At 44.0% G+C, this 25220-nt stretch overlaps 1 protein-coding gene across 16 annotated transcripts in view; it reads left to right on the plus strand.

Moving 5' to 3' along the window:
* GRID1 (glutamate ionotropic receptor delta type subunit 1) overlaps positions 1–25220 on the plus strand; it is a 1034570-nt gene that overhangs the window by 471856 nt on the left and 537494 nt on the right. The gene's annotated exons all lie outside the window — the stretch shown is intronic.

Raw genomic sequence — 25220 nt, forward strand, 5'->3', positions numbered from 1 at the left:
GGGCCAAATGCCCCATGATCCCACCAACATACTCGCAAAACACACACTTCCTTCTGCCTAGTACCAGGTTTAATAGGGAAGCATTCAAGTGGCTTCCTGGAAGTTTATGTGGGGGCGGGGGAATCAAACATATGGGAAACATTTCAGGGGGCAGCTTGGATGCTCCTGCGTGCTCCTCCATGTGTAGCCCCTGCTGCTACAGCAGGAAGGCTGTTTACACACCCAAATCTTCATGTAAAAATCTCCCTGCTCGTAGTGGCAGTGGTGATGATGAGACTGGCAGGAAGAAAGGGTAGCTTCATAATAGCTACAGCAATGTTACCATCACAGTCACTTTTTCAAGAGAAAGGGATCTCTGCCTTTAGCAGCATGCATACCTAACTTGCCAGCTTGTTTATAACAGTGGTCCTGTGTAGAACCAGTGACCCGGCCAGAGAGACAGGTGCTCCTGAGGAATGGATGGTGGCAATGGACCTTGGTAGTGGGCAGGCATTGCTTCCTGCCTTCTAAATGGTACCCTTGGCCATGTTAAGGAATTGTGTTTATGTGAAGCCAGTGTGATTTAGTGGCTGGAGCACTGGGCTTGGACTGAAAGACGTTAAGTTACCTTTCTTGATTGACTTCATTGCTCATATTCCTTTGGACTGCTGGAAAGACCAAATGCTTACTGGGTGGCCTTATCCAGGTACACTCTCGGCCTTGCTGAACTCTCAGGTTGGTTTTAAGGATAAAATTGGAGATAAGCACTTGTGCATCATTCTGGACTCCTTGGAGGAAGGGCAGGATATACATAAATGAATGGATGGATGGAAGGAAGGAAGAATAGGAGGAGCAGAGTGGGAGATTTCTTCATGAGATGAAATTTCATGTAAACTTTGCTATGAGATTTTAAAATTTGCTACACTCTGGAGGTAGGAGAAATGGTAGGAGTTATTGCCTATGGGCTTCTCAGAGGCATCTGGTGGGCCACTGTGTGAAATAGGATGCTGGACTGGATGGGCCTTGGGCCTGATCCAGCAGGGCTGCTCTTATGTTCTTATGCATGTCCCTAGCAGTACATACAGTACAGATGTTACACAGACCCAATGTGCATGGTGGAGTCAGCATTCCTACTCAACAGTTAAAATTCTGAAGCTTTCCCCCTAAAGTGCATAAAACTACTATGCAAGCATGTTTTAAAGATACTAGACCACCCTGTTTCATACAGCAAGTTAATGAATTGGTGTGCATCTAAAGAAAATGGGAGAGCATATTCTAGATAAAATAAGAAAAATGTATTCTTTAATTTAATGGTGAAATTGCACATTTGGCTTAGTCAATGTGTATTATGTAAGCAAACAGAAATGCACGGCCTGAGACTTCATTCCTTTTTTATATTTCCCTATATCCTTTAACTCCACTGGAATGACTTTATATTTACCACAATGTAAATATGAACAACATTCACTCTGCTGGATGGGAATAAGACTGACACAGCAAATAGTGTTCAAAAAACCACTTTCTGTGCCCTATATGACATGCTAGTTATGCTAATGCTGCTATAAATATCCATGCATAGGAAGACGGTGGAGCAGTGCATCCACACATTATCAAAATAGATATAACTGTATTCTAAGCACTTAATATAATGAGTCCAAGGACAGCCACTGTTCCATAATACTATGTCTTTTCAGCTTCATTTCTCCACATCAGGCTTACCTGGATCTCATTCATTTTGCACATCCAGCACTCTAAAGGTCAGCTGATATCTTGCAGCAGCTATATCTTGTTTACCAATACAGGTACTATTTGTGTGTGAGGGTAAAAGGAGGGAGGGGGGCATTCATGCAAATCTTTCTTTATTTATTATTACATTTAGTGGCATGGCTACCGTTACCCCATGTTGTGATCTCACAGTGCAGCAGAATGCATGTACCAGAAGTCATGTTGGTGAGGCTAATTGTGCAGATCTTTCTCACACAGTTATCACCTAGCTGTGCGGAAAGGCAGTGATTAGATGGGAAAGACCCACCTAATTGGCCACACCCATAGTTCCAGTATTCACACACATTTTGCACCAGCATGGGATCACATCGTGAGGAAGAAGCTCCCATGCCACTCTGTGTGAATAAGTCCAAAGATCATGTTTGAATCTGCAAGTCATAAATGCAAAGATTCAAAGTGACCTTTCCCAATGGGATTCATCTATATGAGGAACAATTTTACACAATAATGTCAGCATCAATGCTTTGCAGCCACATAACTGAGGATCTTAAGCCATTCCGTAAGCATTAGTCAATAGTGCTACAACACTGTGAGGAAAAGGTATCAATAAGAATAAAATAATTTGACCAAGGAAGCATAGCATGTGTTTCGCAGAGTTAGAGACATCTTGCTTTCACAGCCTACCTTTTAACTGGCTGCAGCTTTGGTTTCAAATTTGACTTTGAACTTTATCTGATGTTGCTGTCCATTTCAGCTCAGCATGGTATCTGAACACATTCCTTCTGAAACCTATCTGGGTTTTCAGTCGCTTTGTTACCTGCTAACTTTCTTTGAGTCTGCAAGTCTGGCCTTTACTCTGATCTATCACATTTCATAATTCTTCTGAACTATTTATTCTGGAATTACTCAAGGTTTCAAGAGGAACCCTCCAGAATAAGTGGCTTGTCTCTTTTACCCCCATCTCCACCCCAATCTATCATCTCTCTATAGCTGTCTATGTCTCTGTGCAACTACAAAGTGGCAGAGACTGTGGCAAGTGGGCCTAGATGCCCAATTTATTGCACCTCCCATTATGGCTTGCAGTTAGTGGACCAATCCTCTTCCACTGATCTTTCCTCTATTTGCATGCTTGAAAATTCCGAGCTCACGGTCTGGGCCATGCTGCAGATATTGTGCTGTGCCTAATTAGCACTACTATCACCCGGAGAAACAGAGCCCTATAGTCTAGGCTTATGGGTAATTTTTTTAAAAATCTGCATTCTATGTAAAGACTCACCCAAACCTAGCCCAAATTTCAGTGCACATTCCCATTGTTTTGTGGGAAGCCTGCTAGTAGATATGTAATGTGAGTGTTATATATCACTAGATGACCTTTGAAGGGAAGATTAATATTGGTGACTGAATGCACTGATAATTATTCTTGTTGTCATTAATTATTTTACATGGGAAGATGTATAGAGTGGGTAGGCTCTTAGATGTGCTGTAACAAAAGGCTTAGTGTTATAGCCTCAGGCAGAATGTTTTATATAATTATACAATTAAAATGTCTCTACCTTCTTTGTTACCTCCTGTGGGTAATGAAATCTGATTAACTGGGTATTTCTAAAAACTAAATTTTGAAGGAAAGCTGTTTTCCTTCATATGTTGTCACCATTTTGACTGTTTAAAGGAATTAATTGATTATATGTATAGCCAGGAGTGAAAACAGAAGGAGGAGGGGAGGGCAGCAGCTAATAAAAAAGAGGAGAGGTTGGTGACAGGAGATCAAGGAAGAGAAGGAGAAAGATAAAGGGGAAAGAGAAGAAAAAGGAAGGACAGGCAGAGAGGAAGAGAAAATAGTGAGCTTTTGTTCCTGACTGACTGGGTTCAGTGAGAATGACTGAACCCAGCCCACACAGTTGTGCAGGGGCGTAACTATAATAGGGCAAGGGGAGACAGTTGTCTGGGGGCCCACTGCCTTGGGAGACTCCCCAAAGGCAAGTCAAATGACTGACTCCCCCTGCCTCACACCTGCCCAGGCTTCCTTCAGTTGTATTCATCCTCCAAAATTGATGTGAGTGTTAAGACCTGGAGCTACCAGAACAGCATGTCTTTCTCTAGTACCATTAAATGACTTGCATCATCCACAATTTGCAAAAACCTTTGAAAAATAATTTCGTATGATGTTCTATTTTGGCACATTGGCACATAGGATATATGTGTGTGTGTGTGTGTGTGTGTGTGTATGCGCATATGCATATGCTTTTTGTTACCACTATTCAGCCTCATTTAAGATTTCTTTATTTCATGAGCTGAGCTTCAGTGGGAGGGGGGGCATTTTAAAATCTTGTCTCTGGGCCCACTCCAACCTTGCTACGCCCCTGCAGATCAGTGTTATTTCTAACAGGGATCCCCAAATGTTGTTGACTACAACTCCAATAATCCCCAAGCAAAGGCTATTGCAGCTGGGGATGCTGGGAGTTGTAGTCAGCAACATCTGGGAATACCTGTTAGAGGGGACACTGGTTGTGATATGTTCAGACTTGCTTCTATTAGACAACAACTGTGAGATAAACATAAGTTTGATTTTCCTGGAAACCACTTGGACATTTATGGATTTGATCCTATCAGGAAAGACAGAAGGATCTGAACAGAACTGCATCTTATCACCTTTTTTCCCCGCTGCAAGAAGTCCTCGACTTAAGATGCTCTGAGTTAAGATGCATGGCTCTTCAGGAGAAGAGTGCTCTATTAAGCCCCATGATCTGTGGCAAGAAAGGACACTCCACACATCACTTGCTGTGAGCAGGAGACCCCATGAGGCCCCTCCTGTGTTGAAGGAGCCCTCTATGCTGCCTCTTCCCAAGTTAAGGCTTGTTTAGCTTCAGGAAATGGAACGATGCAGCAGGGAAACCAATGGCTATATTTGGCATTTTCAAATGCATACTGATCACTTGAAAATGCCTCTCCATTAAATCAGCCCCATGTTAAGAGGAGACCCATACTTATGTTGTCCATTTAGGAGTTAGGAGAAAAAAATCAGGTTGCAAGCTTAATTAGGATAAATCCACAGCTATACCCATTGGATAAACTCCATTTAATTCTGCGGAACGTAGATGTGCCCTTGATTGGATGAAAACAATCGTTCAGTATTTAGGTATCTTGATAAATAATGAAGATTTTTTAAAAATCTCGATCAGTTTCTTTGCTCTGTTTTTGAGACTAAAATGAGATGTTACATGGCAAACACATGGCTGCTTCTCATGTCCCCACATGTTTCCTCTTCTTCTCATGTCACTTAGTAGACGAATATATGCAACATGACATTGTCATCTTGGGAGTTTCCCTGCCCCCACAAGTGGTAACCTATGAAACGGAGATGGGGTGAAACTTACTTGCAACCCAGTAATGTCTCATCACAGTTTTAGTTTCCTGGAAACAACAGGGTAGAGAAAAGGAGCAAACGCAGGGCTGCTGCTTTGAAGCAACAATGTTATTTCTATAACATCCAGTTTGTGTAAGTAAGTCTCCATCTTCAGTGGACTGTCCAACCCATGTGGAGCTAAGGGGATATGCAGATAATTTACTCAATTGAATTGTGTGTGTGTGTGTAATCATAATACCACCTTAAATGGTGCAGTGGGGAAATGCTTGACTAACAAGCGAAGGTTGCTGGTTCAAATCCCCGCTGGGACTATGCTGGGCAACAGCAATAAAGGAAGATGCTGAAAGGCATCATCTCATACTGTGCGGGAGGAGGCAATGGTAAACCCCTCCTGTATTTTACCAAAGAAAACCACAGGGCTCTGTGGGCGCCAGGAGTCGAAATCGACTTGATGGCACACTTGATTTTTGAGAGAGGAGAGCTGGTCTTGTGGTAGCAAGCATGACTTGTCCCCTTAGCTAAGCAGGGTCTGCCCTGGTTGCATCTGAATGGGAGACTTGATGTGATGTGTGAGCACTGTAAGATATTCCCCTTAGGGGATGGAGCCACTCTGGGAAGAGCAGAAACTTTAAAGTTCCCTCCCTGGCATCTCCAAGATAGGGCTGGGAATGATTCCTGCTTGCAACCTTGGAGAAGCCGCTGCCAGTCTGTGTAGACAATACTGAGCGAGATGGACCTATGGTCTGACTCAGTATATGGCAGCTTCCTATGTTCCTAATTGGATTGTTCTGAATCTGAACTATAAAAAGAAAATGGAAAAGAATATTTCTAATCTGACTGATATGATGATTATACTGTTTCTTTCTGGTTTTATTGGGGAAAGTTTTATAAAACATGTTTATTTTACTATATAAAAAACAAAATTACTCATAACTTCCCCCATGGGACTAGCCTTTAGCTAAGCTGAAGTGGCTGGCACAAAACGATGCTCATCAGTGGACAAAAGAGCATAAGGCACAGAACCAAGTCATCACTTAGGACTTAGCATCAGCATTTTTGTCTGGTCAGTGCTGAATTTTAAGAAGTAGTTTGACAGCAACAGCTCCCAGCCAAAAAGATGGCAGATTGCATCCTGTCACCTAAGATATATCACCACAGAGGGAAGAAAGGTTGGAGTGGTGTTGGCATAGTTATGATAAAAATAATACTGTGATACATTACAGGGACATCACTGGATGGTGTCACAGTATATGATATACTGACTGGGTTTTGAACATGGTTAATTCTTGAAAGTATCTTTTTAAATTTGAAGTGCTGTCAAAAAATACAAACAAAACCCAGCAAGCAAAACACAGTCTACATAGTATATTTTCCTATGGGGGAGAGTGTATTTATCATTGACACTGGAGTGTTAAGAGTGGATTTTGTGGCTGCTGATGAACTACCAAAGACCCATGCAATGTCATGGGGTCAGAGGGGAGAGATGTGGGAAGAGGGCTCCAACCCTTCTGTCAACCCCCTCCTCCTGCCTCTACTCCTTCCCACTTTTTCACACACTTTTCAGGTATGAAGTCTGCTTTTACAAGGTTGTATTCACATTGTTTGGCTAAGGTACTAGAGCGTAACCTACCAAAGAATGTCCAATACTTAAATTGCCTGTTGCCTTCTGAGGGCAACAAATTAAGATGTGCAGAATGTTTCAACATCAAAACGTTTCAACTCAAAAAGGACTGTTTTGAGTGTTTCGAGCTCAAAACAAAACACCCTTTAAATAAAGGGCCTGTTTCGAGCTTGAAACAAAACAATGCCATTTTGATTCAAAATGTTTCAACATTTCGAGTGCCATTTTGGAGGTCTGTTTTTCCCTTGATAATTGGTTCTCTGGCACTGGTTTCTGATCCTATGGAGGTTTGGGGGAAAGGTTAATTTTTTAAAAAATAGCCTGCTTGCCCATTTCTTTTGTAGGTTGGGTAGTAGGTAGTACCCATCATGCCCTACCACCCAACCCACTTTGGTGTCCCTTGGGGTGTTTCAGGTTTCCCCATTGTCCCCTATCATTGAAACACTAGAAACATTTCAAGTTTTGTTCCATCGAAACAACTGGGTCGATGGAACCTGTTCCAACAAAACGATTTGGCTGTCTGCATTTTGTTTCAAACTCAAAACAAAATGCAAAATCTGTTTTGTGCACATCCCTACAACACAACACATCCAAAGACATTAATTTGGTCTTATGCAGTGTTAGGTTTAACAGTCTACAAAGTCAGTAAGTGGTGAGTGTTACCTTGGTTTGCCACCTCACAGTTATAGCTAATTATTCCAGGACTCCTCACAACTTTCTCATAATCTGGGCAATATGCATTTGACATGTTACATGAGTTTAACCCTCTCTTTCATGACTCTTGATCTTTCAGTAATGAGCATACCCTCTGCAGTCAAAGTTAGGTATTTCAAACCCCTCCTGTTAAAATTACTGGTTGTGCAGCTTACATTAACTGTATTAAGTACACAAAAATGTGACTGTTCAGCTAAATGCTGCATGTTTGGAGCATTCCTTCTCTTTTTACATGTTGAAAATTTAAATTTAGTGCTCCAATTAGATATTGCTGTTTATCAGTCCTAGATGAACAACAACATTTGGTGTTTGCGTCTATGTGAGTCACTGTTTAAATTTTTTCAATACTAGATTTTGCAGTAAATATCAGTTATGAAATTCAGAAACTCAAATTTCAAATTACTCTGTTCTTAGACAATAAACATGGTAATAGTTTTCATGTGATTCACTAGGCACTCGGCTATTGTATTTAAAGCATGCAAATCCTCACATGTGCATGCATTACTCCCCAATTTAATTGTTAAGCTAGTAAGAATGCTTCCCTTTTTGAATAAATGCAACATTTGTTTCAGCTCTGAACATCTTTGTATACTTCCAGAATGCTGTTGCCATCAGAATTATGTTAAATTATGTTATTATAGTAGACCCTGGTGGACCATCAATTAAGAAAGCATTGCAAATTGTTAGATTTCGCAGGTGCAACTTCTAGACATATGGAGAAAGTATTTACAACTGTGTAGCAACATCCTACTTCCTGCTAGCCATTAACATGCAGATGTTACATGCCTTTGAGATCTTAGATAAAATATTCCTTACTAGCTGACCTGGTGCAGAGCATCTGCGCCCCTAGTCCTCCCGGTCTCTCCTCCCTCCCTTCAGCCCCAGTCTGTTCTCCCCCTCCCAGTCTGCTTTCCCTTCCCTCCCCACCCACTGGTCTGGTCGGCACCCGGTGCTTTTCTTCCCTGACCACAGGCCTGGCTGGTGCTTTCCCTCACCACCAGCCTCGCCGCCCATGGCTGGCAGCGCTTTCGGTGGCAGTGGCGTTAAATATATAGATTATGGTAGCTGCAAAGTATGCAGCCATAGCTCTCCATCTTGATATATCAAAGAGTATAAATTCTTTATCTCTAGAATAAGAACTTAGTGCTTCATGTTGGCATTTAGGGCTAGCAGAGATGCAGTAATGACTGCCTGTCATCCATAGTTAAGAGACTGGAAGGCATCTATAGGACTGCATTCTCCTTACCGCCATTTCTCACCTCCCAGGAGTGAATTTCTCTATCCCATCTTAACTATAGTTAAGAATATGACAACTCTAATATTAATGGTGGCTCACACAAATCCGGTTCCTATTTAATCGTATGAAGACATAGAAAGAGGCGCTTCACATGGTTGCTGTGAAGTGCCTCAATGAGGTCTGTGGGGAGATAGTGTGTGGTCTTGCAGCCCTCTTCTGTGCTGTAGCAACAGTTAAGAGGGAGCCAGCAGCATTGCACTTACACCATTCAACAACCCTGCAGGTTCTTTGTATCTCCTGATATTTTGATTCTAAATCTCATCTGAGTTTTGTTTTTGTTGGAGAGAACATTTACGGAGTTTGTGCCAGAGTATCGGAGGCAGAGAGAAGATGTATGCAGTTGCATGAATCATGCCATTCTGTGGTGCCGACATAAGGCACAGGTCTCATTGGATGCTTCCATAAGAGGATTGGAAAATAATGAGATGATCCTATCCTTGTTGGCTTGAAGTTGCTTAGCAGTTCCATTAGGTTCTCTTAATTATTTATTATTATTTATTTACAGTATTTATGCCCTGCCCCTCCAGTGCACTACTGCTCGGGGCGGCTCACAACAATAAGATAGACACAGATAAAATAAAAGTAATAAAATTAACTATTTTTTAAAAAGTCAGATTAAAAACCATAATTATTAGGTCCAAATTAAAACTGAAAATTATTAAAAGCTAAAGAACCCACCAGATATAACAAAACAATAATGGAGCATTAAAAAGCCTCCTTAAAAAGTTGCATTTTGAGATGTTTTTTAAAAGCACTGAGAGAGGGAACATGGCGAAGCTCTTCAGGGAGAGTGTTCCAAAGCTGAGGAGCCACAACTGAAAAATCCCTGTCTCTAGTCCCCACCAACTGGATCTCTGTTAGTGGTGGGGCCATGAGCAGGGCCTGAAATGATAAGTGGGCCATGACAAATTCATATGGGTGAATGCCGTCCAACAGGTACCCCGGCCCCAAGCTGTGTAGGGCTTTAAAGGTCAATACCAGAACCTTGAATCTAGCCCAGAACTGGAATGAAGCTGATGCAGGATGGGTGTAATACTTGCTTCTCTTCTTGGAAAAGCCTTCATAAGAAGATCTGTGTAGCTTTTTAAGAAAAGATAGATTCAGTAATGTTATAGCTATATTACTGACTTGAAATCATGCAATGCTTTCTGTGTTATTTCCTTTTCATATGGAAATAGCAACATCCATCAGATATTCACTCTGCAGGGTGTCCTTAATCATTGTTAAATTTATATTGTGTTATGAGTCTTTACCAGAAGTTACCTGACTTTGGGGTGCCACATATGGAAAAAAGCCTAGTATGTGATCCCATGTTGCCTGTGTGTTATCATCAATTGAGCCTTCAGTCCTCCATTTGAATAAACACATGCAGGGCACTGAATGGGAAATATAAGTCATTGGGATTTCTACAATGAGTACTGACATGAAAGTGCAATTCTTGTAATGTGAAAAGTCCCCCCGCTCTTTTATCCCCAATGCAATCCTCCAGAAAACAAAATGTAGCAAACAAGCAAGGAAATTCAGTGCCAAACTAAGGTTTACAAAAGTAAGCATATCCAGCTTTATGAATCCCAGAGCAACTGTAATTTAAGTGTGTTGTATAAATATATTCAAGCAGAAATATCCCATACATAAAATATAAGTATTGCCAGGAGATTCAGGTATATCTGTTGTGAAAACCATTACATGGAATTATCTACATTTGTTTATTTAGATTCTTAACACCATGATGAAAGCAATGTCTTTATAAGCAAAGAATTTGAATACAATATGTGATTACCTTAGGGCTTTTCATGGATATGCATTAAAAGGCTTTACAGAAGGCAGTCTATTACACAAGGATGTGTAATAACTAGATTATTTCTCAATTGTCTAAACAAGTGCTTGACTTTTATCCTGTTTGTTGTGAATGTGAATTCTGCAGTCTTATAATATTGGTATGTGAAGAAAAAGAAGAAGCAATCTAACCCGATAGTTCTTGCTAATTAGACATAAATTTCACTGCTGATAGTAACATCCTATGAGGAAGATCTGGATCATAGGGAGCTAGTTCAGATAATAGTTTAATCACGGTTTCACTTATAGCAATAGCACTTACATTTATATACCGCTCTATAGCTGGAAGCTCTCTAAGCAGTTTACAATGATTTAGCATATTGCCCCCAACATTCTGGGTACTCATTTTACCGACCTCTGAAGGATGGAAGGCTGAGTCAACCTTGAGCCCCTTGGTCAGGATCGATCTTGTAACCTTCCGGTTACAGGGCGGCAGTTTTACAACTGCACCACCAGGGGCTCAATTTATCACAAATGAAGCCTCAAGCGGAACTTGAATAAGCCTCAAGTTCACGTGATCCCTCTGCTCTCTGCCTTCACACATGAGAGGAAGAGACTGAACCGGTTTCGCTTTTAAAATCCAAAAGTAGCAAGTTCCGAGGGGATTTTTATGGGGAAAATGGCACAAGAAAAAGGGTTAACCTCTCTACCCCCACACCCATTATGGATTGTGGGTACCTAGGACCATTGCTCCATGAACCCAGTATTGTCTGCTCTGACTGGTAATGGCTGTCCAGGGTTCCAGACAGGGGTTTTCCCCAGATCTAACCTGGAGATGCCAAGTATTGAACTATGGACCTCTTCGGCTTTTCCACTGAGCTAAAAATCTACCCTTAACAGCTAATATTTTAATTTTTTTAAAACCAGAATTGTGATGACAACATTTCTCACGATGTCTAATTTCACCTTAAGATGTTGACTCATCTAGAACAGGGCGGCTCAACTTTGGCCCTCCTGCAGATGTTGGCCTGCAACTCCCATAATCCCTGGCTATTGGCCACTGTGACTGGAGATTATGGGAGTCAAAGTCCAAAAACTGCTGGGGTGGGGGCTAATCTAGAGTGAGGTGAATTTCTTTGTTCATCTCAGTATTGTGTATTCTAGGAAACTGTGTCAACATATATGTTTTTGAATGGATGAAAGTCTATTACTCTTTAGGAATTTGGCCAGTGTATTTCTGAATGATGCAGTTGAGAGTTCAAGTATTATTCCATTATAACGTGAAACAGGTTTTGTCATGTTTATCTTTATTCTTGTCCTCTTCTTAGAAACAATCCGTTGAACTAAATAATGATGGAAAATCTTAAGTACTGGTAATCGGAGCTGGATATAGCTATGAGGAGTAATATAAATATAAAGCTGTTGGACTAAAGCAGGCAGGCAGACTGCAATTAATATTTATTACTATTTGAGTTGTTTGGTGAAATTAATTGATGATTACTGTGCAGCTCTTTTGTTTAGAGTTTTCACATGTCAACCCATAATCAGATGGAATAAAGACCAAGAAAAAAGTATTTTTGGAAGTGGGGAAAGTGAGCAAAACTGAAGTGAAGGCCTATCAAACATTGAACTTAAAGTAAAAAGCTCAGGTATTATCACCAATATTTTTAGCACCGATATGGAAAGGCTTGAAAAATTATTTGGAGCAAAATGTCCAGAAAGGGCTCAGTACAAAGAGGAGCTGTTCTCAGCTGCCATGGGTGTAAAAGTGAGGGGTTTTGTTTTGTTTTTTGTTTGTATTGCTTTCATGCCAGTCCCTTATGATAACACCCTTGCTAAATCTGGCAGAAACAGCATGTTGAGCTCAAAAAGGGGGGAAATGTGGAGTTATAGCCTAGGAACTGCATGCAGTGTGTAACAATTACTTTTGATTTAGGCATCTCTAGACTTGTGCAAGTGGAATGAAGCCTAGGCAAAGGGATCTTCCCCTTCCCTCCTCCGCACTTCATCCCATTTGCTCCACAAAACCTTACTCCCGAGAGTTAGGGGACCCTTGGGGATGAGAGGGGACTGCAGTTAGAAGGGAGAATCTCTGGACACTGAGAAGAGGTGTGTTCTATGTGTGGCCTATGGGCCAACATTACCATTAAGCAACCTAGTGAAAATTACTCTATTTTGGGGGTGGTCACCCAAATCTAAGTTCCAAATAAAACTGCTGACGGGCTTTTCTTACTTATACATCCCATTAAATGATAGATAGATACAGAAATAGATATAGATAGATATTAGGGATGTGCACGAACCAGTTCGGAGGCCATGTTGGAGGCCTCTGAACCGGTTCGGAACCGGACCGGTCTGGCACTGAGGGGAGTCTACCTTTAAGGGCAGGGGGTAGTACTTACCCCTCCCACCCTTAAAGGTAGACGCCCCTCATTGCCGGACCGCGCCGCAGCGGTTCCGTGCACACCACTAATAGATATAGCTGCTTTGAACTTATTTTTCCTGTGTGACATTGATTCATACCTATCTCGTTTAGTTTATATGTGCACATGGCAGAAAGGTCTGTTAAAATCTTGAGATATTTATCCCCAGGGAGAAATATATGAAAAGAAAATGTAACTGCATTAGTGGTGTGCACGAACTGGTCCGTAGGCCATGTTGGAGGCCTCCAAACGGGTTCGGAAACGGACTGGTCCGGCGGGGGGGGTCTATCTTTAAGGGTGGGGGGTAGAACTTACCCCTCCCACCGCTCTTCCCCCTCCGGCACTGCGTTTAAATTTCAAGTTTTCGGGGCGGCAGCGTTCTTCCCTGCTGCCCTGGCCCCCGTCGTTGACCGGAAAAAGCCTTCAAGCAAACACGCATGCGCGCGGCGCGCACACGGCGGCGCCAGGCGTGTGCACGCCACGATGCACGCATGCGTGTTTGCTTGAAGGCTTTTTCCGGTCAACGACGGGGGCCAGGGCGGCAGGGAAGAATGCTGCCGCCCCGAAAATTTGAAATTTAAACGCAGCGCCGGAGGGGGAAGAGCGGTGGGAGGGGTAAGTTCTACCCCCCCCGCCCTTAAAGATAGACCCCCCTTGCTGGTCCGGACGGATCCGTACCGATGCACATCCCTAAACTGCATAACTTGCGTAGGTTTTATGGACCCAAATCTTTAATCTTTTCAAATTCCATGATATATTTTAAAATGTGAATTTATTTTAGAAATACATTAGAAGGGCTTAGAATATTGAAATAGCTGCTTCATGGTCCTGTTTACATGGTGAGGGATATTCAAATTGTTTTCTTAAATAAACAACTTTTATTTACATTAATGGGAAAATTTATAGGGTTCTAGGCACATATCTTTGTTGATAATCATTCTTGGGTTTACAACATGCTTGGAAGACATTCTGGTTCAGTTTCCCTCACCCCTGTGTACCCTACAGAATTACCATGCTACTGTTTGCATGAGAAAGTATTCAAATTTCCAACATGAACCCAGGAAATTAAGAACTACTAACTGTCCAGTGGATCTTTCCATATTTACTCAGGTTTGAAAATAAATCCACAACACTTACCAGCCGGCAAAACCTTTTCCTAGGCTCCCACTGTGTCCCAACCACACATGTCTATGCTATGCTAGTAGTAGTAGGGAGCCAGCGTGGTGTAGTGGTTAGAGTGCTGGACTAGGACTGGGGAGACCCGAGTTCAAATCCCCATTCAGCCATGATACTTGCTGGGTGACTCTGGGCCAGTCACTTCTCTCTCAGCCTAACCTACTTCACAGGGTTGGAACATAGGAACATAGGAAGCTGCCATATACTGAGTCAGACCATTGGTCTATCTAGCTCAGTATTTTCTTCACAGACTGGCAGCGGCTTTTCCAAGGTTGCAGGCAGGAATCTCTCTCAGCCCTATCTTGGAGAAGTCAGGGAGAGAACTTGGAACCTTATGCTCTTCCCAGAGCGGCTCCATCCCCTGAGGGGAATATCTTGCAGTGCTCACACATCAAGTCTCCCATTCATATGCAACCAGGGCAGACCCTGCTTAGCTATGGGGACAAGTCATGCTTGCTACCACAAGACCAGCTCTCCTCTCCTATGTTGTTGTGAGGAGAAACTGAAGTATGTAGTATACAGCTGTGGGTTCCTTGGAGGAAGAGCAGGATATAAATGTAGTAGTAGTAGTAGTAGTAGTAATTTGTGGAACACTGATGGCCTGAAAGAGAGAGAGACCTCCCAGCAGTCTTTTCTATTTCACATAAGCGGCTTTGTCTGCTCACCTAGAAGTGAATGAACAGATGACTTGTCAAAGGTGACTAGGCTTGGATTGACCCTTGGCGCAACTGGGCTCACAAAGTGCACTTTCTCCCTTTCTCTCTCTTATGTCAAAGAAGTAGGGCACTTTCTCCTTTGCAGTAGTGGCAACAGTGGGGAAGGGAGTGGGGAGTAGAAGAGGCACAACAGCCTACCAAGTTATACCAGCTGAACCAACCTTCTTCTCAATCAATTCTAGAATGTTTGTTGGCTTATGTAACTGAGGGGCTCTTTGGAACTGCAGCAACACCAGCTCTGGTTTTATTATATTGATGCAGCATTAGAAAGTTTCAGTTGACTGATTCACCTTTGCGGTCTCTGCTCGCTTGCACATGCAGTTGTTGGAATAATTCACAGTCAAGCAGGATTGTCATATGGTATCTCTGTCAGTGAGAGTTCCCCAGGCTCCATTTGCAATTTCCCTCTTTGAGCTGACTCATACAAGCTCACAGACACCCTCCCACTCAGAATGTTCCCCACAAACAGTCCAGTCATACTCTTCCACAATTAGGAGCTTTCACCCAGTCTGAGTCACGTTCATTTGATTGTCTTGCTTGCCATTTTTCACATTCTGCTGACTAGGGTTAGGGCGATGGCTCTCAAGCTGACATTTTTAACGAAAGTGAAAACAAAATTGCATTGAGTGATCTCAGTGAACTTATCCGATTGCTGGTCATCTTTTTGCCTAAAAATAGTCACCCTCTGTCAAGCTGGGAATCTGTATACTTATTGTTGCAGACTGATACAGAAAAAAGGATGTATTCAAATATATTTGAGAATAGGGCTATTAATCTCTAATAATTGTTACCTGAGTATGCAACAGATAGCGCTCTCTCAATGGAAAGAGAAAAATAAATCAGAATATAGAGTTACAATTCCTGGCTCCCCCTCCCACCCCCACCACCCAGAAAGCAACTGTTTGTTTAACACATTACAGTATATACTGCCCTCTTCGAAAATCTCTAGATGGTTTACAAAACAAAACAAAAAATTAACACATTTAAAACATATATAAAATTTGAAGTTAAAAAAATCAATAAAATTCAGCTAAGAAGAAGGTGTTCTCTTAAACAATGTTGTTATTTTTCTGCTTTTCAACAAATAATATATACTGATGTTGTTATTGTTCTGCTTTTCAACAAATAGTATATACTGTACCACCTACTGTTGTGAGGAGAGTTGCCAGATGGCTGTTTATTTTTAAAAAGACATCCTCTGTTAGTTTGTTTTTTAAATATCTCATGCCAGAACGTCACAACTTCACAAAAGCTAGTGAATATTCTTGGTTTCAAAATACTGCTGCCTCCATGGCATTTGTTAAAACAAAGCTGTAGTGGGAAGCCAGCCAGCACTGATATTGTTAACTTAAAAAAATCAGTTGACCTTGATTGACAGACTGGAGACCCTAGGTCATGACCCAATTGATTTACAAGTGGGGCAGGTCGGAAGGGCTTCTGGGGGATGTTGGGAAGAAGAAGGGTGTGACCCAGGTGATAGAGGAGCAATGGAGTCTGGCCAAGTTTTCTCAGGGTGAGTCTGCAAATTCTTGTGAGACAGAATTGCAGGGGGCTTCTTGCCATGGTTTTGGTAAGATTCAAGTGAGGAGGGAAGTGAAGGCTGGTGGCTTCGGAAGTCTAAAGTAGGAGAAAGTATTTTTTTTAGTAAGACTTGTGTTAGAAGTTATTTTCTTTTGTGTGTGTGTTGCTTTGCAAACCTAAGTATCTGTTTTTCTGTGAGTAACTAGATTACCTACTGTCAGCGTTCCTGGGGGGGAAGGAATTCTCCAAGGCAAACCTTCCGCCCTCCAGCACTAAATTCTAGGCGTGGGCACGGCCTCAGAGCTGGAGAAGGAGGGAAGTTCATTCACTTCCTCCTTCTCCTATCAGCGGGAGCAAAAAAAGGGTCTGAGTGCCTTTCCGGGAGACTGTCAGACTAAGAAACCCATCCTGTCTGATCTTCTCATCCTCGGCATCCCCTGGCTTAAATAGAGCCCTACATTTCAGACACTCCTCCCCACTTCCAACCTGCTCCGTCTTCCCTGGCTGGGTCAGTGAAGGGACCAGCTAACCCCTGGCTCCCAAAAAGGAATTGTTCTTTACCTCCACTCTCTTCCTTAATATCCTTGAACCCATTTTCAGCTGTGGAGTTAATATTGATGCTCTTCCCTCTCCACCAAGTTGCTGTCTCTTGGGCTGTCTCTGCCCATCCCCTGGCAGCTGTTGAACATCTCTCTGAATCCTCCCTGACTCCTGAGAGATATTTACAGGTGTTGCCTTGGTGTTTGGAGCCTCCGGCTTCTCTTGGCACCCTGCTGTTGGGCTGGGTACACAACCCTGTCTTGCGGGGGAGGACACCTGACACCTACCTGACACCTAAAAAAGATCTGGGCATTTTAAAATATTCATGTAACCAACTCAGCATTTCTAAGTGCAACCAAAAAGCTGAAGCCTAAGACCAACTAGTTTGTAGCAACTTAATAAATTGATTTTCTCTGTTTTTACAAACCCTCACCGAGTGTTTGGTTAACTCTCAGTGGGAGGGAGAGGAAAACTCTAGTGCAAACCATCTCCAAACAGACCGGAAGCCAGCTATCTCTAACTCTCACCACGTGCAGGCATACATGTGGAGAACAGGGTGTTTTTGGGTTGTTGTTGTTGGTTTTGTTTGCCCACTAATAAGGTAAAGACAGACCCCTGGACTAAAGCACACTAGCCCAGGCGGTCCAGTCTCTAAAAATTTGGAGTGCTTGGTGGCAGCGAAGTAATCTACCGGAAATATAGAATAGTTGTATGAAGAGCGATATCAGCAGGGATAACAGCGATCATTCCCCTCACATGAACTGGTCTGAGTAGAGAGGCTTTTGTTCATTACAAAAGCACAGTTCAGTGTTGGTTTTCTTATGTTTGATTTTTATTGGGGTTTCAACTGGACACTGTACTGTCAGAAAGCAAAGTGAGTTAGAGATGAGGATTTATGGCACATAAGGAAGGCCTGGGTGTTCTTTTTAGAACTAGGTGGAAAGGATAGGTGAGCACAGTTAATCTAGACTCCTTGGTTCCTGTAACTCTGCTCACCTACCCTTTCCACCTCCTCATACAACTATTCTCTATTTCCAGTAGATTACTTCGCTGCAACCAAGCACTCCAAATTTTTAGAGATTGGACCACCTGGGCTAGAGTGCTTTAGTCCAGGGTTCTATCTTTATTAGTGGACAAACAAAACAAACAAACAAACAAACAAACAAAAACAACCCACCCTGTTCTCCACATGTATGCCTGCACGTGGTGAGAGTTAGAGATAGCAGGCTTCCAGTCTGTTTGGAGACAGTTTGCACTAGAGGCTTCCCCTCCCTCCCATGGAGAGTTAACCAAACACTTGGTGAGGGTTTGCAAAATCTAGAATGATAACATTTGGATTTCTCTTTTTACACCAGGATACAGGGTTTATATTTTCTCTTTCAGTACACCTTGTCCAAAATATTTGTTTTAGTGTACTGAAAATGACTGTATTGTATGTAACAATTTATACTCCCCAAAGCTGTTACAGTCAAAGAGACAGGTCTCACTACATTATTGTCACAACTTGAAACTGCAGCAAGTGCTAAACTGGGGAACTGAAGTGTGTCAAGCCGAGATTCATTCTGTGCACTCCTCCCTAACTCTGGCCACAGCTAGGTGGTAGTGCAAAGCTACAGAGGAACTACAGAGAAACCTGCAAGGAAGTTTCTTCTTCTTCTTCATCATCATCATCATCATCATCATTGGTCAGAGTGTATGGTGCTCCCTGATCCCTGTAAAAAGCTTCTAGGTGAAGCTTATACACTACTTTGAGCAACAAGGGGATTGCTTCCACACCAAGAGAGACATATGACAATAACACATGGATAATGTATAAGGGTAAAAGGGCTGCAATGTTATTAATTACCATGAACTCACATAAATGAGGCATGGCTAGCTCTCTCCTCCGCCCGCAAACAGTGCAGGCTTTACACTCAGGCCAGAGGTCAGGCAATTTCATCCTTCCCCCAAGCCTGTTTGTGTGATCACTCTCTGACTCAGAGCAGCAGATTAGAGAAAATAGGATCTGGGCTCTTTCTTGCCAACTCCTAAGTGGGATCAGGGAATTATTATTATTATTAACATTTCTTCAATATTTATTGGAATCTCTTCCCTCCAGTCCACATTATAATTCACATGTAGCCTGTTCCACAAAATCACAAGCACATGGGCACTTACAGAGTCCCCTTTGCAGAGCAACAGCCTGACATGAAATGAATTTTTACATATTTCAGGTTCCTCTAACATTTCCTGTCTGGCTTCTTCTTCTTGTTGTTGTTGTTTAATATTAGGTAAATTCCTAAAATGTCAGAGTACATTTTTAACATGTCACCAACTATATGTATTGTTGAATGTTTTGTTTAAAGCTCTGTAAATGTGCCTTACCAAGTTATTTAGGGGAAAAAATGTCATTGCTTGTTGATGAGAATGAAGTAGCTAGAGGTATTATTGCAAGGCTGGGCTGAAATGCATTAGCAGAACTCAATTTACAATTTGTTTCAGGGCAAGCAGTCTCACATAGTATCTGCTTTCCTAATCCCTGTTGGCTCTTCCTAATATTGTTAGTCATCCACTAAATGGTTCACAAAAATGTTGCAAAATACTCATTGGTCTTTTACTGGTAATAGGTCCTGACTCAGTTTGTGGTTGACTTTGGTTTTGTACTTCATACGCCCCCCCCCCCCCAAAAGCCTACTAATGAATGGAAATTTTACTAGTGATAGCCCCTCCAGCTTTATGTGTGTTTGGATCTTGGCTAAGCAAGCATACATTACAGCAATGTCAGTCTTTTCAGTGAGCATCGGAATAAATTAGGACATTATTTCCAAATCAAAAACCTACAAACCTTCATCAAGACTTAGTTGCACATTGATTAAAGTGCCTTAGAGAAGGACAGACGAGTTGATATAGCTCTTTATTATTTGATTGTTTTCATACATGTCCCTAAATGCATATTTAGAATATAGGTGTTCTAATGAATCAACCTTGTCCTAATGTCGTAATTAAGCTACTTGTTTCCCCCCACACACTCCACATCATTGGCTTCTGTTGGCAGAGGCGTATCTAGGGAAAATGGCGCCTATGGCAAGCACTGAAATTGTGCCCCTGTCCAAACATCTGACACCCAGAGCCAGCATGTTGTAGTGGTTAGAGTGCTGGACGAGGACCGGGGAGATCTGAGTTCAAATCCCCATTCAGCCATGAGACTTGCTGGGTGACTCTGAGCCAGTCACTTCTCTCTCAGCCTAACCTACTTCACAGTGTTGTTGTGATGAGAAACCTAAGTATGTAGTACACCGCTCTGGGCTCCTTGGAGGAAGAGAGGTATATACAATGTTCATCATCATCATCATCTTACAGATAGCTTTACCATAATATCAGCTCAAAAATACAAGTCAAGCTCATTAATCTTTTAATTAACCAATATGGCACTACTGATGCCACTGCTCAGGGACAACTTTCTGAAAGGAGGCTAAGAAATCAATGTTACTTACACAAAACTGCAGGGTGGGTCCCCAGTGCCCCCTCCCCCAAATGATCTAGCCTGAGTCCCAGGGTTAGGGAAGTGTGCCCTGCTCTGGTGCTTACCAGCAAAGGGGAGGTGCAGAGGGTTCAATCCTGATCAGTCTTTCGCTGCTCCACTTAACTACTTTGTCGGAATTCCAGAGCACAAGAAATATTGCAGCAGGCTGCAGCAGGCTGGGTGACTAGCTTCCGCCTTTGGCGGAAGGCTCCCTCCTAGGCAGCCTGCTGCAGGTGTGGGATCACCTGCGCTGGGAAAAGCAAACTGGCAGGTGCACTTTAGAGCCAATCAGCAGGGCCACTCTGCCACTGGCCAATGGGAGAGTGGGGTGAGGAAGGAGGGCAACGTCCTGCTCAAGGACCTTGTGTAAGGCAGATGATTCCTTTGGCAGCCTCCTGGCTTGCCCAGGCCACCACTCAGCTTAGGGGATGTCTTTCCTAACCTAAATCACTTCCTAGAACCTAATGGACCTCACATCTTGTTCACTTTTAATTGGGGTGGGGTGTGTGGCTGCTTGCTGCTCTGTCAAGTTTGTTCTTGTGGGCAGCCCAATCCCGTGTGCTGTTGGTTGCTCCTGGGTCCCTCCTCAACACTGCGAAGTGCCCAGGATCCCGCAATGAACTGCTTCAGGGTGGGTTCCAAGGAGGCATCCCAAGCCACAGGGTGAGCAGGCCGAGCCTGCAAGGCAGAGGGAAGGCGCTGATGGTTAAGGCGGCGAAGACTGTGCACTCGTCGTGCTGAGGGAGCAGCCTTCCTTTCTGGTGAGTCCGAGGCTCGGCCTGCTGCCTCCTCTCCGGCTAGGGAGGCTAGTGGCAGAGGAGCCCTGGTCCAGCCAGCCTGGTTGCAGAGAGCCCTGCCCCCACCCCCCGGTCTGCTTTAGGTGCATCTCTCCAGCAGAGAGGCTGGCATGTGCTCCGTCTGTCCCTCAAGCGGCAGCTCCTGGAGGTCCCCTCGCAGCTGCCTCTGAGCAGGAGCCCGTGGGGAAGCTTGCCCCCCGCAGGGAGTCTTTGGTGTTCTCCATCAGGCAGTGAAGAGCCAGCAGGAGTGCCGCCGCCTCACAGGAGTGGCACAGACTTGGTGGACCTCCCTTGCGGGAGGCGCGAACTGCCAGTCTCCGGAGCACAGCCAGGCAGGCTCAAGCAGCTGCAGTCAGGCTGACGCCCTATGCTCTGCTTGCCGACCCCAGTTATGCCGGGTGGGCAGGCTGAGGTTGTGCGCTATGCCACTCGTGGGACCCAGGACCCTGGATAGTTGCTGCGGTTATGCCGCTCGGCTGCCGGCGCGCTATATGTGAGGGCTGGGCACGGTCCGGGGCAGTGTACTGCTGGCGTCCTGTAACCTGGATAGGTGCTGTGCGTGTGCAGCGCCCCTAGGGGCAGGTTGTGCTCTAGGCAGGTTCCTGGGCTCAGGTCTCCCGGGCAAGGTGGCGGTGAGCGGTGCCTGCTGCCCGTGGCAGAACCGCCAGCCAGCAGCGGCAGCACTGAGAGGCTGCCCAGCCAGGATTCCATCTCTGTCGCTGGCAGCAGTGTCTGGCAGTGTCTGGCAGTTGCACCCCCCTTGAGTGCTGCCCAGGGCACATGCCATGCCTGCCATACCCTAGATATGCCTCTGTCTGCTGGCAAGAGTGGAGAAATGCACAAAGCAAGCTGGACTACACATTATGGAGGAGGAACTTGACATAAGGCCCCATGTTTCTTCTTACAAGTAGCTCCACCCATCTGTCATATTCAGAAAAAGCAATTTTACTTCTACTTAGCTTTTTGGTATTGCTCATGTCCGCACAATGATGTCACGCAGACTGCTGTTATGCATACTCAGAAGATAACATTTCTACATTTTAAAATGCCATTTTAATCCATTTTTGGCAGGTAAATCTGATATATTTTTTGCTTGCAATGTTTGTACTCTTATCATTTTTTAGACCACAATTGCATTCTTCAAATAAGATTTCAAGAAGCTAGAATTTCCACCATTCCAAAGTACTAACTTTTAGAGCACTGAAGGTAGGGATGTGCATGAGCTTTTTGTGCACTCCCTTGCAGGGTGGGAAGGAGTACCTTTAAGATGCAGGTAAGGAGCTTCTTACCTGCTCGACCCTGGCCCGTGGCTTTCCCCCCACCGGCGTGCATTTTCGAAACAGCCGTGCATGGCTGCAGCACTGCTTCCTGCAGCTCCTTTCAGTATTGGAATGCACATGGCCGGGGCTGCAGGAAACAGCGCTGCAGCAGCCCTGCATGGCATGCACCCTGGCCATGTGTGTGCCGATGCCACAAGGAGCTGCAGGAAGCGGTGCAGCAGCCCCGTGAGGCTGTTTCGAAAACAAGTGCTGGCGGGGGTGGGTGGGGTGGAAGCGGCAGGGTGGGAGTGAGCAGGTAAGGAGCTCCTTACCTGTATCTTAAAGGCAACCCTCCCCACCTGTTGAGCCAGCCTGAATGCCAGCGTTTGAGCAAGTCCAGTGCTTGAAAAAGGAAGCGCCGAACAGGCTTGTGCTCATCTCTAACTGAAAGCAGGGTGGATCCTGGATATCTGGACATCTTCTCACATGTGTTCTCCCACATATTTTCCAGAGAGGTCCTGCTCTGGATACTTTTGACATCTAAAAGTTCAGTGAGGGAGTTCCAGGTTGAGAATCTCCTTGGTAGTGGTGCCACATTATGGAATTTCTTTGCCCATGGAAGTTTGTCAGATTTAACTTGTCCTGACCTTTAGAAAGATGACTTAGGCTTGGGGATGTGCAAACCAGCTTGATGTCAAGCTGGTTCACCATTGAACCAGGCCGGCTCGCGGGTTTTCTCTCTAGCTAGACTGGGTCTGTTTTGGCTCGACCTCGAGCCGTACCCCCTGGGCTGGCTCAGAGCCGGTCCGGGATTCAAAAAGTATTTTTTTAAATAATTCACTTCCGGGCCAGGGTAATTTTTGCCACCTCCGGAGGGTGCTGCTGCAGCCATGGGGGGGGGGCTCTGAAGCTCCCCCCACTGGCCTCCCCACTGCTGGCCTCCCCCTGGTTTTTCACTCAGTTTGGGGGCCTTTCTGGCCCCCTCCCAACTCACGATGGCCATTTTGAAGGCTGTCACGCATGTGCATGCCCAGGTGACACACAAATGGCTAGGGAGCATGTGCAGCAAACTCCAAAATGGCCAGCACCACCAGGAAAAGGGCCAGAATGGCCTGAAAATGGACTGGAATGGCCCTTGCAGAACCAAGGGAAATCTGGAGGGGGAGCAGAGGGAGAATCAGGAGATCCACTTCCTGCCCGAGGCTGCTGGACCTGCGGCGGTGAGTAATTTTTTGGTTAAAGTTTAGAACCCCCGAACTGGCTCGAATTTGAGCCACGCTGGGGGGTGGGTTTCGATGCCACAAAACCAAACCAGAACCAAAGTGAAGCAGGTTGCTTTGACTGGATTTGTCTCAACTGAATGCAGACCCAGTGCCAATCCAATGTGCATGATTTGGGTCCAGTTGGCCCACTTCATTTTGACCCTCTTTGTCAGTCCTCTCCTAACTTCTTGCCCAACCTATAGGGAGAAGACGGACACAGCTGTAGCTCCATGGCTTCCGTTTGAAAAGCACCGCTGGAGGAGGATTATTTCATTTTCCTGCAGTCCTGGGGAAGAAATGCAATTACCGAATGCCATGCAGCTTTCCCAGGAGTGCAAGAAAAGGAAACAGCCCCCCTTTTAGCAGTCCCTTTCAAACAGAAGCAGTGCCCTGTAAGCAGAGCAATCAGGTGTGTGTTGTGTGGAGACATTTGAAGGGAGGACTGGCAAAGTAGCCAAAGGGGTTCAGCCCTAATCAAATTGCTTTATCAGTCTACATCCCTGAATTGAGTTAGGAGCTACTCCAAAAATCAAAGTGACCCCAGAATCAAAACAGGGCTACTGCCCGTAAACTTATTGATCTACCACTTAGCTATGCCCCCCCAGTGTCATGGATGAGTTCTGAATCAGTTATGGAACTGCTATCTATTTGAAGAGTTCTGCTGCAGTTTTAGTAGTTGGTTGTTCTTATTAATGTTAATTAGAATCAACTGTATTTTGTAAGGTTGTTTTTATCATTGTGCACTATGCTTTTAACTAAGCCACCTTTGGAGTGTCAACTTGCAAGAGAGTACACATTTGAAAATAAACAAACATTTGGCTTTGCAAAAGCAGTGAATATTGATTGACACTATGCCTGCCTGTTACTAATATTTCATTTTTGCCAAGTGGATTACAGCGTGTGTGTCACTAATTTCTGGATGAAAATATTAACATTGCTGTTGCTGTCTGTGGCCTGGGTTGATATTTCACTGCTGCACCATTAGTGATGCTGCCAAGCTTCAAAAAAGAGCAACTTCCTCACTTCAGTTAATTTAAATGGGAAGAAATCTAGACTCCTATGAGATAAAATAGATTCCAATCGAGCCTGTCACCTTAAGTGGCCCAGTAGGGAAACGCTTGACTAACAAGCAGCAGGTTGCCAGTTCAAATCCCCAAACACCTATGTTGGGCAGCAGCGATATAGGAAGATGCTGAAAGGCATCATCTCATACTGCACGGGAGGTGGCAATGTTAAACCCCTCCTGTATTCTACCAAAGACAACCACAGGGCTCTGTGGTCACCAGGGGTCAAAATTGACTTGATGGCATGCTTTACCTTTACCTAGTTCAAATTAGAAATAAACAGAACAATTTCTGTAGATATTTGTCCATTCTGGATTGGAATCTGTGCAAACTAGGATACAAAGAGAGATGGAATAGGATGCAAAGAGGATGCAAAATCTGCTGGAAATGGAACATCGATTCTTGGCATCTTTTATCCCAGTGACTTTTAGGGGCATTAGGAGCAGTGAGGAAGGGTCTTCCTCTTTATTTCACTCTTCTTGTC

This window comes from Hemicordylus capensis, chromosome 3, assembly GCF_027244095.1.
Source record: "Hemicordylus capensis ecotype Gifberg chromosome 3, rHemCap1.1.pri, whole genome shotgun sequence".
In the NCBI taxonomy this organism is placed as follows: Eukaryota; Metazoa; Chordata; class Lepidosauria; order Squamata; family Cordylidae; genus Hemicordylus; species Hemicordylus capensis.